A 15,255-nucleotide genomic window follows, 5' to 3' on the forward strand; every position below is an offset into this window, starting at 1 on the left:
GGGGGCACTCAGAGAGAGGGACCAGTAAGCCATCCTTCCAAATAGGGCCAGAGCTGTGTGGTTGTACTCACCTGGCAAATAGGTCAGAATGCAGGCAGCAGATTGTAAGACCTGAGTAAGAAGCAGGCTGGCTCTGTTCTGCTGCTGGTTGGCAAGGGATGGTCACAGATGGTGACTGCAAGTTTTTGAGTACAACCCAGTGCTGGGATCAGGCAAGCGCCACAGTCATGGACTAAAATTATCCACAGCACCTTTGAGAAATGTGTAGGGTCCTTGAGTGGAATTTTAGGCTTGGATCTCAAAAACAGAGACCAAGGTGGCATTGGCTCCTTGGTGGTTCTAAGTGCTTCACACGAGGAAGGGAGCACTTGGTACCAGATGGTGAGGTTGTGGGAACAGAGCGTGACTGTCAGGCCACAGACTGATGCGTCATGCCACATAGACAGATGGTGAGAGGGGTGCCCCCGTCTGTGGTGGCTCGCTGCCTTTTAGCACTCACACTGCCTGGATACCCTTCACACAAGGCCTCATCAAGAGCTTCTCCTTCCAAAGCCCTTTTAGTTAGAAGTCAAATGGAAGTGTTCCGAGCTTTATGCCAGGCTGAGAGCACTTCTGTTTTCTCACATTTTGAGACACTTAGGCATCTGATATCTAATTAAGAAGGGAATCATAGAATGATATAATTTATGAAACTCAGCATTGGAGTGAAGATGCCACAGACAGATAGAGAGTCAAGAATAGAGTTTTCCTTCCAGCATGTTCCTGTCATTAAGAAAACAAAGCATGGAGGACATAGATTTATGCTCAATACAGAGCTGGACTGTACTTGTCATTTCTAAGAAAGTCACTGGCTCTGCTGGTCCCATCTTTGGGGCAGGCAGAAGGGGTCTGCCTTCTGAGGGCTCTGCTCCTGCCCTTCTCCAGCTGCTCCCGTTTACTAAGCCAGGGAATGTGTGCCCCTGGAAATGACTCCAGCTGACTGTACCCCTAAAAACCTCGCACCAGGTACCTAGGTGCCACGATTCCCTGCCCAAATGGCTGCAAGCCCACTTCCAGGGCCCATGTAGGCTTCTCCCTAGATCCTCATGGGCTCATGAAGTGCTGTGAAGTTACTATTTCAGAGGGGGAGAAGTGGGAAAGAGCTTGCACAGGCGGACTCCCGTGTTCACGGAAGCGAGAGTATCTCACGGCGTGGGGCTTACTGGTTATGGGAAGTAAAGGGGGAAAGGCTCCGTGTGGGGACCAGCCCTCCCTGACTTGCCTTGTTCCAGAAGGAACTCCCATCCTGCTGGGATGATGAGAAGTCCCATCCCAGAGTTCTAAATCCATCCCTGGCTCCCAAGTTGTTATCAAAGTATGTTTGGCAAGGTAAAAGAATACGGTTTTTAAAAATTTCATAGTTTGTTGACTTGTTTTATAATGTTTAGACATTTGATATGAGGGTCTCCCTGTACAACTTCCTATGGGCTCTACAGATGTTAGGATTGTTCCTGACTCCCCACTTAACACAAAACCAAGTCAACTCAGGTTGGTCAGGCATTTAAGGCCTGTTAATGTTTGGTTCCTTTTTTTTTTTTTTTGAAGGTACTGGGGTTTGACTTCAGGGCCTCCTGCTTGTTAGGCAGGTGCTCTACTACCTGAGTCACAACCCCATCCCTTTTTGCTTTAGTAAATTTTTAGGTGGGGTCTTGTGATTGTGCCCAGGCTGGCCTGGACTATGACCCCTCTATTTAGACTTCCTGTGTAGCTGGGATGACAGACAGGTAGGCACCGCTGGAGCCCAGCTATTGGTTGAGATGGGGTCTTGTGAACTTTTACATGGGCTGGACGCAAACAGTGATCCTCCTGATCTCTGCCTTTCGAATAGCTAGGATTACAGGCGTGGGCCACTGCGAGCTTATCTGGTTCTTTTCTGATCTTATCTCCTACTTCTCTTCTGCAGGAATCCATCTACCAAATTACCCAACTGGCAGCCAAACTCAGCCCACATTTCCCTGTACTCAGGTTCACATCATTTTTCTTTCAAAGGCTTCCATTTCTGCCCCACATTTAAATGTACCAACCTACTATTTTATCACCCACCTCAAGCCTCACCACCTTGTCTCCTACCTCTGGACTCTTCTAACAGCTTTTTCCCAGCCAATTAGTGGTGCTGAAAGTGTGCAACAGTGTGGATATTTTTCTTATTATGCACAAGGTGTGGCTATAAGATAAGGAGACATCAATATGCAACCATGAAAGCAGACTGAAAAAAAAAAAAAAACCGGTAGCCTAGAGAATCAGAAGTAGTTCAGCAGGTACTAAACCAAGAGTCAGCACTGTCAATAGGTTGGGGAGAGGTCATTGAGAAAACGTCCCCGAAATAGACCACCTGTCCATCAGGAAAGAGGTCTTCTGTAACCACTGAGAGAGCCACAGATGGTGTGGACAAAAGCAACATCAGAGTGGGAAAAATAAGATATGAGGAACTGGAGCAAATACATTTTAATGTTTCTCAAGAAGTGTGACTCTCAATTTTTTTTATTTTTAAGAAGACAAAGTGCCCCCAAACAACAAGGACGTCAAAGTGTGATTCTCAGAAGAAAGGTGTTAGGGCAGCTTGAGTGGGAGGAAAAGGGAGGGAGGTTTTGTTCAGTTCAAAGGACAGGGGACACAGTGTATTTGTGGGAGAAAGGAGTTAAGAGAAGGAAATTGATCACAGCCGAAGCTGATTAAACAAAATCTCTGCATGGCAGAGATCCACCGCACAGGTGCAGGCTTAACCTTGACCAGGAGAAAGGGCACTTCCTGGGGTGGGCAAGGGAGAGGAGATGAATGAGGGCTACAGGACAGGCATAGTAATGAAGTGACTGACTGTCGTTCTGAAAGGCTAAGAAAGCCCAATTTTCTGATATTTAAATATCACAGACTCCATTCATTCCTTTCACGTTTATTTAGTGCCCTGCAGGGGCCAAACCCAACTGGGCACCGGGGTCTACGAAAACAGGGCTTTTCATGTGATTTTGGAATTCGTTCTACCGGTGACCCACGTTGAGATTTACTTTTTACTTCTGTGGACGGGTTTAAGAAGAAACAAATGCACGAAGGAATCAGAAGATCAGACCAGATGTCCCGGGCCGGGGTTGGAAAACGTGAGCATCGTAACAATGTCGCCCCGTTCGAGGTGGAGAGGGAGGAGAGGCCGAAAAGGGGGAAAGGCGAGATCGGTACTCAACCAATGTGCCGAGGCGGGTAACCTGGGCGGGTCCGCCTCCAACCCGGAAGATGGGAATTCCCTGCACACTTCAGGTCACGCTGCAACCCAAGGTATCAGCGCCTCAGTTTACTCCATTCCCCAAATGGAGTGGACCTACGGCGGCCGAGCAGGAACAAACCCTAACCTAGCAACGTCAACCGGGGCACCTCGCAGCAGGCGTCCATCGCCGCGCACTACTTCAAGTCAACAGCACCTTTGCCCGCGGTTTATTGACGAAGGGCGGGGCGAGTCACTTTCCTCTTTTACGATTGGCCACAGTGGGCTCCGAGACCCGCCTCCTCCGCCACCGCCGACAGGCTGCCAGCGCTGTCAGTCGACGAGCCACTGCCGTGGCCCCGCCCCTCGCCGTGGCTGGGATCTCGCGGGAAGAGCAGCGGGCACGGCAGCGGCTCGGTCTTCAGGCAGCGCGCGGAGCCGGCGGGCTCTCCTCACGCCAGCGCGCCCTCACGAAGCTGGACCCGCGGCGGCCAGCGCAGGCCTGGCCGGCCACTCGTCCGCGCCTGCTTCTCTTGCTCAGGGCTCCGGTCCTCCTGCCCTCCGACGCCGCTCAGGTGGGAAGCCCGGCGCTCCTGGCGGGGGCGGCTCCCGGGCTGCGCGGCGCTGCCCGAGGGCGCGCGGCTTCGCGGGGCGAGGCGAGGCGGGCTGCGTGGGATCCCGGGCGGCGGCAGCGGCGGGGCGGCTTGAGCGGTGACCCGGGGCTCTTCAGGCTGAGGGTGGGGGGGAGGCGCACGGAGGTCCCGGGTCTTCGGGGTCCCGAGAGCCCGTGGGGTGCAGTGGGGGGCTTGGGGGGCTCGAGGACCGTTGACCGGGGCGCTTCGGGGCCAGCGTTCCGGATTCCCCAGCGCGTCAGTGGGTCCGGGGGTCCACGCGCGGGGGTGGGCGTCTGTGCCGCATTCCCGGGGCGAAGCGACAGTGGCGGGGTTCCGGGGTGAGGGCGGGGGGGGTCCCCTGGTCGGGTCGGTGGGGGCGGGAGGTGTATGGCGGGGTCCCGCGTCCGAGTCGGGGTGTCCGGAGGGGGCGGTGACTGGTCAGGGTCCGCCGGCTTTCGGGGCGCTTTGGATCTGGCCGTGGCCGCTCCCATCCCCGAGCGCCTTGGGTCTGGGCTTGCTGTGCAGGTGATGTGAGCCTGAGCTCAGCCCCGGTGGGCTGGGGGGGGGGGGTCCGCCCCGATCCTCGGGCGCCGTAGGGTCTGTAGGGTCTGGTGGGGGGGGTTCCGCCCCGATCCTCGAGGGGCGCCCTGGTCCCGCTCCGTGGGCGGGCAGGGCGCCGTAGGGTCTGTAGGGTCTGGTGGGGGGGGGTTCCGCCCCGATCCTCGAGGGGCGCCCTGGTCCCGCTCCGTGGGCGGGCAGGGCGCCGTAGGGTCTGTAGGGTCTGGTGGGGGGGGGGTTCCGCCCCGATCCTCGAGGGGGCGCCCTGGTCCCGCTCCGTGGGGTCTGTAGGGTCTGGTGGGGGAGTGGCCTCTGGCGGCCCTGCCGGTCCTGGGTTATTAGCGTGGTCCCCAAGTCTGGTCTGAGCCTTAGGCAGTCGGGTGGTGCTGGGAAGTGAGTTCTGGCTTCCCTGTCCTTTGAGAAGCATTTGTGGACAACTTCAAGTTCAGCTGGAAAAAAAAAAACAACCAAAAGAACCACCGAACACCTTGGAATTTGAAGTCCCAAAGCTAGATCTCTGCAAAAGTGGCGTTTGCAGGCTGGCAAGGATGGCTAATAAAACGTTCTAGGAATGCTGTTTGTCTGTTCCATTGTAAAGGTGTGGTTAGCCCTGGATCGCGATCTTGCAGAGCTCTTGGTGATTCGCCCAGACTTAGGTGGAATTGAATTAAAATCGCCTGTATGTATGTGTATGTGGTTTTAAATAGGTCTGTCAGAAATTCTGCGTTTGTGAATAATTCTGGTTAGGGAGCTTAATGTAGCAGGCACTGGGGGTAGGTCAAAGCATTTTCCTTGCCTCAGTCTTTACAGTTTGTTTTTCTTTTTTTAATGATAATTCATTTGATTTTTCAGTCATTTAAAAAAAACAGGAAAAAGGGAGCTTAAAGATAGGTTTTTATTGCTCAAGTCAAAATATTGATTGGTAGATCTCTTCTTTCCTATTTTTGAAGTGACAAAGTAAGTAGATTTCAGAAACTTCTTTAAGAGCTTTCATGATTTCTAAGTTAAGTATAAACTGATCAGTCAACAAACATTTTTGATTATCTGCTAGGTATCATGACATTGGAGTAGTCATTATCGTACATGAGGGGGGAGAGTAAGACAGCAAATAAGCAAGCTGTGATGCTGCTAAGGAAGAAATACACAGGTACTTGGGAGTTGGCTGTATTGTTTGTAACCCTTGAATGGTAATGTAATTGACATCTGTTCTGATAACCAGAGTAGTGTGCTACCTTTTGAATTATTATGAAAGGCAATCACGATCAGTAGAGTTGGGTCTCAGGAGTGTTGACTCAGGGAGCTTCTGCATATATAAGCATAAGAAGGTCTGTAAAGGTGCACATCCACTTTTGGAGGCGTCTTCCAGGGAATTGCAGAGGCATGGTAGGCAACTGTTTGATTTTTTTCTTTTGTGTTACATAACTTTATTTCAATGAGCAGACATCACACAAGTGCATACTAGAGAAGTCCAAAAATGAAGATGTTTGAACACTGAAGATTTGTGGAATGTGCGTTATTTATAAGCCTTTTGTCATTTTCACATCTACGTGCTTGTACTGATGAGGGAAAAGGTATTTCAAGTATCCAAAAAATTATGGCAATGCAAGGTGAGGTGGAGAGACAACAAAATAAAAAACATGGCTCTAAGTGCAGCGTTAAAGATAGTGAACATTTAATTACATAAAGGTTTCTAGTTTTATCTGTTCTTTCACAATGAATTGTTTCCTGATTTTTGAAAAAGAATTTTTAGATTCTCTGAAGAAGAATAAGGTGTGTTTTTGTGGTGAGGGGTATGTGTTCTTACTGTTCTCAGAGGGTTTTTTTGGTCAGACATATGCACATCTAATAGGTAGGTTTTTCTTGTGAGGCGTATGATCCATAAAAATAGTTTTATAGTTTCATTATTACGCTGCTGAAACTAATAGTACCAAAGTGGCTTTTGAATTATTGTTCAGAATTCTGGAATCATAAATGTGATATATTAAAGCAGTTTCTAGAAAGGAAATCATAAAACATGACTTCCAGTGCTCACTGTACTACTAACATTGTGACCTTGGATAATTCATTAGTTTCTCAAGGCCTCAGTTTCCATATAGAAAACAAAAGAGGTCCATGTCAATAATCGATGAAAACTCCAATTCCAAGGATTGCACTGTGTTGGGTTTTTTTTTTTTTTTTTTTAATGTTGCAGCTTTGTGATATTATATGTACAAAATGTATATACTGTTAGTAACTGGTTCTCAAAATACAACTAGTTCCATATAGTTTTTATATATTGTACCTAATTTTAGAAACCTCTTCTTTTTAAAGATACCTGGGAAGTATTCCAGAATATACATTCATGAAGGTGAGTGGTTTCCTTTGGATCATTTAACTTGTCTGTGAAAGGATTTTTATTTTTGTTTTTTTGTTTCTAATCCCTGCCTCTGTCGTAGAATGTCTACACAGTAATACTGTGTCCTTACTTAACTCTGATGGTACTATGAGATCTCTGAGTCCTTGAGTCCAGCCTTTCAGTAGTGCCCTCCTTACAGTACAGCCTGTCGATTGCTTATGTAAAGCCCATACTTCTCCCTCTCTTACAGTGTCTAGTCTTAGCTGTCCCTGCAAAGCCGTTCACCACCTGGCTGGTCCCTCTTTTCCCAGCACAAACCTCACCCTCTGGTGGTCCTCCTGCAAGCAGTTACTGAAGGAGCCTTTGGTTATGTTCTCTGCACTGCTCGGCATGGCATGCCTTTTCTTCTCTTGCCTTGCTGTAAACATCTTCAGTAACACAACTTCCCGCAGTGCTTTATAAGTATCCGGTGCCCCGTGCTCCTCCCTCTTCCAGCCTCACTGGGCTATCATGCAATGATTCTTGTAAGTTCATTAGTTTGCAGTAATTATGTCTCTTCCTGGATTCAAGAATAGTTTGTATTTGCTTGTCTTACTAATTTGAATCCCTTTTGCTTGTTTACAAGTAGTTGGCTCTGGTTACCTGTTTGAGTGCTCAAACTAATGTCTTCATAATGTCCGAGATGAAGTAGATTCAAATTGCTGACTTGTCTTATTTTCCTGAAATTGTAGGGTTTCTAAATTATCTACTTTTTTTTTTGCCTCTATGACAACAAACTGATACTAGAACTATAATTCTTAGCCTCATATTTAGGAAGTGAGACTCCCAGCAATAGGAACTAAGGGTTACTTTGCTAAGCTTGCAGAAAAGTCTTGTGGAATTTTGAGGCAACTACTAATTGCTCTTTCTGAAATTGCTAGGAGGAATACTAGGGAATTTAGGAATTTCAAATCTTGGATAGTGATTTGATAGTCTTCCCTTGGCTGTTTTTTACCTGGGAAGTGATAGTTGCCAGTGTTGGGTTTTTTATGTTGACTTCCTAGTGTCTTTGCATATGTTACCTTTAATTTACAAGACAAATGCTGACTTAACTTGCTCTCAGTCATGGCCTCCTAAGAAGCAGGCCATGACTATAAGTAGGCCTGGCTGACTCCACAATTTATGCTTTTTCATAATACTATACTGCTTTCTGAATAAGACTGTTTAATGCAGTTTTAAAATTTTTAACAGGTATTTTACTCATTTTGTAAATTGAAGAAGTGGGTTGTAAGGTTGACCATCCAGTTCTTCCTGAAAAACTGCAGGTGGAGAATTTGAGATGTAGTAGACTTCACAGACCATTTTATCCAGCTCATTCCTTTGGCATATAAGGAAACTGACATATGCAAGAGTGTTGAGTGACTGCTCAGGATTTGGAAGCTGGTTGTCAAGGCTGGTATTCTAAAACCATCATCTGAGTCAGCCATGATGGCGCATGTATGTAACCTCAGCACTTGGGAGGCTAAGACACAGGATCATGAGTTTGAAAATAGCTTGGGCTACATAGTGAGACCCTGTCTCAAGAAAATAAAACACATCAAACAAAAAACATCATTATTTGAAAAGAATACTAGATGCCTGATTGCCCCCACCAAGGAAAAAGAAGGCTTAAAGTGTCTTTTATAAAAGTGGTGTAGAGGATCTTAGAGTCTTAAGCATATGCTCAAAGTAAATCCTGAATTTGGATCCTGATGTGTGGAGGCACCTCAGTGCCTTTGCATGCATGGTTTCCTAATCTTGTTTTCTCTCCTTCCTCCGTTTTCTTTTTTAAAATCTATCCACAGTTTACTAATCTTTATGCCCTTCGAGTTATTAACACCAGTCTTACCAACAATCATTTAGGCGCCAATCATAGGCCAATTCATATGCACAAAAGCGTAAAATCTCATCACTTCCCTGAAGAGAGCTGGTGTGAGCGTGTGTGTTTGAGTGAAGTTAACTCCTTGTTAGCCCAGAAATGAATTCTTATGTCCAGCTTAATGAATTTTTACACATGTAAACATGCTACCACCAACCAGATCAAGGTATAGAACATTTTGACAGGGCATGGTGGCTTGGGCCTGTAATCTAAGCCACTTGGGAGGATAAAGTAGGAGGATTAAGGTTCAAGAACAGCCTGGGAAAAAAGCAAGACCCTATCTCAAAGAATAAGCTGAACGTAGTAGTACATGCACGTAATCCCAGTTACGTTGGAGGCAGAGGGAAGAGAATCTGTCCAGTGCCAGCTCTGAGTAAAAGTGTGATACCCTATCTGAAAAACAACTGAAAAAGCAAAACAGGCTGGAGGTGTGGCTTAGCTGGTAGTGTACTTGCCCTGAGTTCAAATCCCAGTACTGCCGAAAATAATACAATAATTTTTTAAAGTTACAGGCCTTAGAGGTTTCTAGGCCTTAGAAAACGCCCCTGTGCCCTGTGCTTTCTTAGTCAGTTCTTCCCAAAGGTAGCTGCTGTTGTGATCTCTATTACTCTAGCTTAGCAGTGCTTATTCCTAAGCAGAATCGAGTCACTCTTTTTGCGTCTGGTTACCTGTGTTCAACATGGTGTCTGTGAGGTTCACCCATGGTTCTTTTCTTTTTTTGAGTTAGCAGTAGCTTATTGTTCATTACTATATATTAACCCATTGCATGGTGTAGTTACCTGTTCTACTGTTGATAGATATTTGGGCTGTTTCCACTTTTTAGCTCTTACAAACAAAGCTACTGTGGACAGTTTTGTGCATGTTTTTGTGGGCATAAGAATTACTTTCTTGAATAATACTAGGAGTTGCACACACACACACACACACACACACACACACACAACACAGAGTACACACATGCACATGGTCCTGCACTGCAAGAGCTGTGTGTGAGTCTCTGGACTGACACTATGGTGCTTGAAACAGGTCCCCCAGAGCGCTATCAGCAGGGTCTCCTCTTTGTCCATCTGGTAGTCTACACGGAGGGAGGATTTGCTGCTTCTGTCTTGCCCCTAGGCCCTGACCAACTGGTTAGGTAAGACGCCAGCTCTCCAATGGGGCTCGCAGAAAGATGCGGCTCATAAGCCACTATTGAGGATTTCTTTTCGAAGCCTTTCTAATTTGATAAGCAAAAGATCTTTAATTTGTTTTTCTTTGGTTGCCAATTAAATTGAGCATTTTTAATTGAAAAAAGTTAAATGGTAAAATATTTATGAAGATTTTTAAACGAATGCCTCATGTGTTGTCTTGTAAATGATATTTTAACTAGAATTAATGTTACACTATTGTAGTTTTTCCCTTTTAGTAAGTAAAAGTTTTGAATGGTTGTGCGAAAACACTTCAGAGACCTAAACAGTAGTCCCCAGTGCCCCACTGTAACCAGTTTCTTATGTGTCCTTCCTCATGAAACACCTGAGGGATTGCTTCTGGACCCCCCCACAGATACCAGAACCCAATAATGCGTGTTCTCTACGTAAAATGGCGTGGTAGCTGCCTGTGACATGCAGACATTGTCTTGGAGCTTTACCTCACCTCAGGATTGCTTCTGATGCCTAGTAGAATGTCGCTGTTATACTCTGTTCAGGAAGTCATGATTAGGAAAAAAACGTCTGTTCATGTTTGATGCAGACACAGTTTTCCCCCCAAATATTTTCAGCCCTTGGTTGGCTGAACCCACAAATGTGGAACTGATAGATATGGAGGATTAATTATATATGTATGTATGTGTAAGTGTGTATCTCTGTGTGTGTAGAATATGTATGTATGTGTGCCAAAACATGAGATGAATTATGGATTACAATATTGTCGGTTTGGATGTGGTATCGTGTACCTAATTGTGTACTAAAAATTAGAAAGGGTCTAAAAATGATTAGTATCTGGCTACTGGCCCAGAAGGAAGAAAAGCAGGCCTGGCAGCACTTGGCAGTAATTTTCTATAAGGCAAGTGGCCTTAGCTCTTTTTATTATTGAATCAATTCTTTGACAATAGCACTTCTGTTTATAGTACTGATTCTAAGAAGGAAAGCCAAGTTTTTGAAAGTTAGATAGTTGATACCCGAAAGAAACTCTTTAAGGAACAAAAGCTATCTGGAGGTATTTAGAAGAACATTTAAGGGAAAGAGCTGATATTCTTAAACATTTTAATATTTCTTGGCATGGCAGCTAAAGTATTAGAAGAATTTTCATGATTTTGTTGCTTAACATCAAAAGTCTGAGCCTGTGAAATTGCAAATAAAATTCATCATTTTCTTAAACTCTTAATTTGCCTAATTTAAAAACTAATCAGCCTCAATATAAACATACTTAAAGCATATATTTTTAAAAGGAATTTTATGTTAATGGTATAGTGGTTATTTGTGTCATCCATCAAAGATCTTTTTAAACTTGGCTTGGGTGTGACTGCTGAGTGGCTTTTGAGCAATAAGAGTCACAGCTTTTCATAGAAGTCTGCAGACACAGTGGTTGAGGGAAAAGATACTTGCTTTTGGGATAGTTTTTTTTTTTTTTTAAGGCTCCTATCGCCGAAAGTAAAATTTTGAGGGATGACTTTTGTTTACTGAAGATGACTTCATGGTGTGTAACCAAAGATCTTTAAAAAGTCTGCACAGATACAGAGTGGGAGGCTTGGAAGGGCTAACAGCGACTTATATTTTTTGTTTGTTTTTATTTTTGTTAAAGCAGAGGGGTGACCCCGCCTGGGTGTGCTTCAGATTTGATCCTTTGGTTTATTTTAACTGCTCCCAAAACTAACACCTGTTCAAGCTACATTATTTTGAAGCATGTTGTCCAAAACACGGTTGATTATTCTCTACTCTGCATTCTGTTTGCCACATTTTAAGGAGGACACTGATAAACATTATTCAGAGGACGCTAGGATGCTGTCTTGAAAGAGATGCTTGAGAAGTAACTGAAACGTTTCTGTGTGCTTCGTCTGGAGGATGAAGACTTCAGTGGGGTCTGCTGTTGCTTCTCAGACCAAGAACCTGGGTGGCACATGCAGGAGTGGCTACAGGACTAAAGCTCCCTCGCATCCCCAGAGGACAGGACTAGGAGCAGTGGATGAAGGTCCCTGAAGGCTTTCCTGGGGACTGAAATGAAAGTTGTCTGTTCCACGTGAAAGCATGTGCGAAGCAGGCTTTAATCAAACTGTGCTCTGAAGGACTTTACTGCAACCTTTTTAAAATTTCTTCATTATAATTCTAACTGGCAAATCTTTCTCTTGGACACTAATGTCATTCTTAACACCTTCTGGCTTCATAGAATGAAAACTTGATTGTCAGTCTCTAAAATTAGAATATGAAATAACAGATGATTTAACAAAAGAAGTTTTAGTTTTAAAGGAAACAAGATGTTAGTCTTCTTTTAGAAACGTCACAAACTATTTGAAGTTGCTTTTAAATGTGATGACCTAAGTATCATTCAATTCAAATACTTACATGTCTGTCCCTTCTGCATTTTTGCCAAAGTTGTTACTGTCAAAACCTAAACCAAAGGTTGACTTCTAAATGACTCAGTTGTTTAAATCCAAAGTGAAACAGTAAGCTATTTTATTCACCATCCCTGAAACAACCCAGAAGCTTGTTTGGCCCTTGTGACCTGCATATTTTTTGTCCTGAGAATGCTCCCTTTCTTTACACCTGCCTAAAGTCTCATCTTCAGAACTTCCCTCATCCATGTCTTAAGGTACCCAGGCTCCTCATTCTTCCCTAGCAGGTTGGGTTTTGGTAGTACTATATTGTATACTGTTCTCAATTGTTTAGAATAGGCAAGGTTTTTTGTTTTTTAAATCAACAGTATTATAAGCCCCTCGAGGGCACCTTCCCTGGGGCTTGAAAACTATTTAATGAATTTAAAAATTACAGGCTGGGGATGTAGCACTGCAAAAAAAAAAAATTAATATCAAAACACTCAGTATCGTTTAAAAAGCCCATGAAGAACTCTGTATGTTTAACTTGTACTTTACCTCTTTATAGCTAATGTATTACAAAATTTATAAATAGCAGTCATCATTTAAACATGGAAAAATAAGAATAAAGAAACAGTTTTTACTTATCCTACATTCTTAATACCATGCCTCTCAGATTTTAAAGCTTCCTTTTAGTTGTTTTTCTGTGCCTATGCTATGCCCTTAAAAGTGGCAGATAATTTTAAAATGCTTGCTTCAAATGAAATGTCTTACAAGAAATACAGAAAAACTCAGGAGATACATTTGAGTAAATGAGCTTTGCCAGTAGTGTACTTACCTTATTAGTGGAAAAATTATTTTAAAATACTTGCGTGTCTGAAAACTTGGGCCTAATTGAGCTGGAAGTCAATTACTTACTGTCATCAGCTTCATTTTCCCTGTTCTCCACATAAAATCTTTGTCACACACAGTGGGTGGTTGTCACTTAACCAGTCTTCAAATCAAGCCAGTCTGTCATCTTGTGTTTTGACTGGTTTTCACTCGGGGGACACAGGACAGGGCACATCAGAGCTCTTGCCTTCTTCAGGTGGAGCTGAACCCCTCTGGGATAATAACAGGCTGCTGCTCCTGAGGACCATCTGCAATGTAAATTGCTGCTCTCAGTTACTGTTTAAATTCATAAAAATAAAACTTCTGGCCAGGTGCATGGCTTACACTTATAATCACAGTTTCCAGGAGGTAGAGATCTGGAGGGTAGAAGTTCGAGACCAGCCCAGCAGAAAGTTCGCAAGACCCCCTGTCAGCAAATAAGCTGGGCATGCTGACATATGCATCCTGAGATCCCAGCTGTTCAGGAGGCATAGGTAGGAGGATTCCGGTCTGAGGCTGGCCTGGGCAAACATGTGAGACCCTACCTGAAAAATAACTAAAGCAAAAAAGGGCTGGGTGACATGGCTCAAGTGGTGGTCAAACCCCAGCACTGCCAAAAAGAAAAATTATAAAGTTTCTGAAGCTACTCAGGAAATGTGTGAAACTACTCCACTTAACCTTAGAACCCTTGACTAGAACAAGTAGGACAGTGAATGTCCTGTACTAAGGTCTGTATTGCTGCGTTCATTTGCTCTTATTCAGAAGCAGATGCTACATCCTCAAACAACGTGTGGGTGAGGATAGCCGAGTCATTCTGGCATGGGAGGTGATTCTGGCTGCAGCTTGAAGCAGGCTAAGTGCTGGTGTGCTCTACAAGTTCTCTTCCAAACTCCTTCATGGTACTCAGCATAACAGAAATAAAAATATTTTGCGTAACTTTAAGTACATGCTCATATCTTTAACTTATCCTAAAGTCAGTCAGTGGCACTCGGTAGACTCTGAAATTGTCTTTATCGTCACAGAATTGTGTTGCTTATTACTTTATTCCCAGCATTTACCAGTGTCTAGTGTGCAGCAGACTCCAAATGCTTGTTAGTGAATAAATGAAGGAATGACTGAAGCTGTTTCCCTGCACCCAAGAATTTGAAAATTGAATAATGAATGGTGATTGTAGTCTCAGGCTCTGTGTTAAATTTGTTTCTGTTTTGTCTGATTCTATTTGTGATAGAAAAGTTGTTTTCTGAGATTCAGTTTAGAATCAGGATATTCGTTGTCAAATTGAATGTAGCATTGAAAAGAAGTGGAAGATGTTTGTTTCAAAGCTGAAACAGTAACACTATTTCACATTTGTTTGTGCTGTGTATGATAAATACAAACCAGGTCAGACAGGAAGCACCACTGTTTTTTGATATTTTCTAAAACAATAGTAGAGTATCTTGTGAGTCTACCTGTTTATTTTTAAAAATAGCTTCATTAAGGCATAACTGACGTGCAGTAAGCTGCACACATTTAAAGTACACAGTTTAATAAGGTTTGCCGTGGGTACCCTGCAACAGTACTGTACGTTCATTTAAAGTACGCAGTTTAATAAGGTTTGCCGTGGGTACCCTGCAACAGTACTGTACATTCAAGATGAAAACATGCCTGTCAGCTCCAGAAGTTTCTTCAGGACCCTTTGTAGCCTTTCCCTTCTCCCCCGTCATGCCTGTGCCCCCGTCAAGGTGGACACTGACACCTGTGTCTCTAGAGTGTGTTTGCATTTCCTAGAGTTTTATATGGGTGGGCTCATGCTTTATCTGGTGGCAGGGGCCTGACTCCTTTCACTCTGCATTATTATCTTAAAATTCTCTATTTTCGTATGTGTCAGTAATTCATTTTAGTGTTGCCTGTTTGTTTTTGGGACAAAGTCTCACTCTGTAGCCCAAACTGGCCTTGAGCTCTCAATGGCCTGCCTCAGCCTCCTGAGTACTGGAATTTCAGGGGTGCTACCACGCCTGGTGGTTCATTCTTTTGGCATTGCTAAATAGTAAGCATAAACTGCCACACCAAAATTCGTTTATCATTTGTTGTTCATAAACACTGGGTTACTTACAATTTTATTTGCAAATAAACTTACTATGAATATTAGTATAAGTCTTGTTATGGACATATATTTTCATTTCTCTTAGAACCATACTTGGGAGTAGAATGGCTGAATCACATGGTTAGTGTATGTTTTAACATAACATTTGTTTTAAAGGGCAA

The 15,255-nt window shown here is 44.1% G+C and overlaps 1 protein-coding gene across 5 annotated transcripts in view; it reads left to right on the forward strand.

The window, feature by feature from the left end:
* Nucleotides 1-3,604: 3,604 nt before the first annotated feature.
* Glce (glucuronic acid epimerase) overlaps nucleotides 3,605-15,255 on the forward strand; it is a 75,610-nt gene continuing 63,959 nt past the window's right edge. For 2 of the 5 annotated variants that reach the window (XM_074061774.1, XM_074061776.1), the window contains exon 1: nucleotides 3,605-3,807. The gene's annotated coding sequence lies outside the window, so the exon portion shown is untranslated. Of the gene's footprint in view, nucleotides 3,808-6,714; nucleotides 6,752-15,255 lie in introns of all 5 variants that reach the window. The other 3 variants (XM_074061775.1, XM_074061773.1, XM_020182182.2) reach the window with 3 other exon arrangements.

This window comes from Castor canadensis, chromosome 19, assembly GCF_047511655.1.
Source record: "Castor canadensis chromosome 19, mCasCan1.hap1v2, whole genome shotgun sequence".
NCBI classification, from domain to species: Eukaryota; Metazoa; Chordata; class Mammalia; order Rodentia; family Castoridae; genus Castor; species Castor canadensis.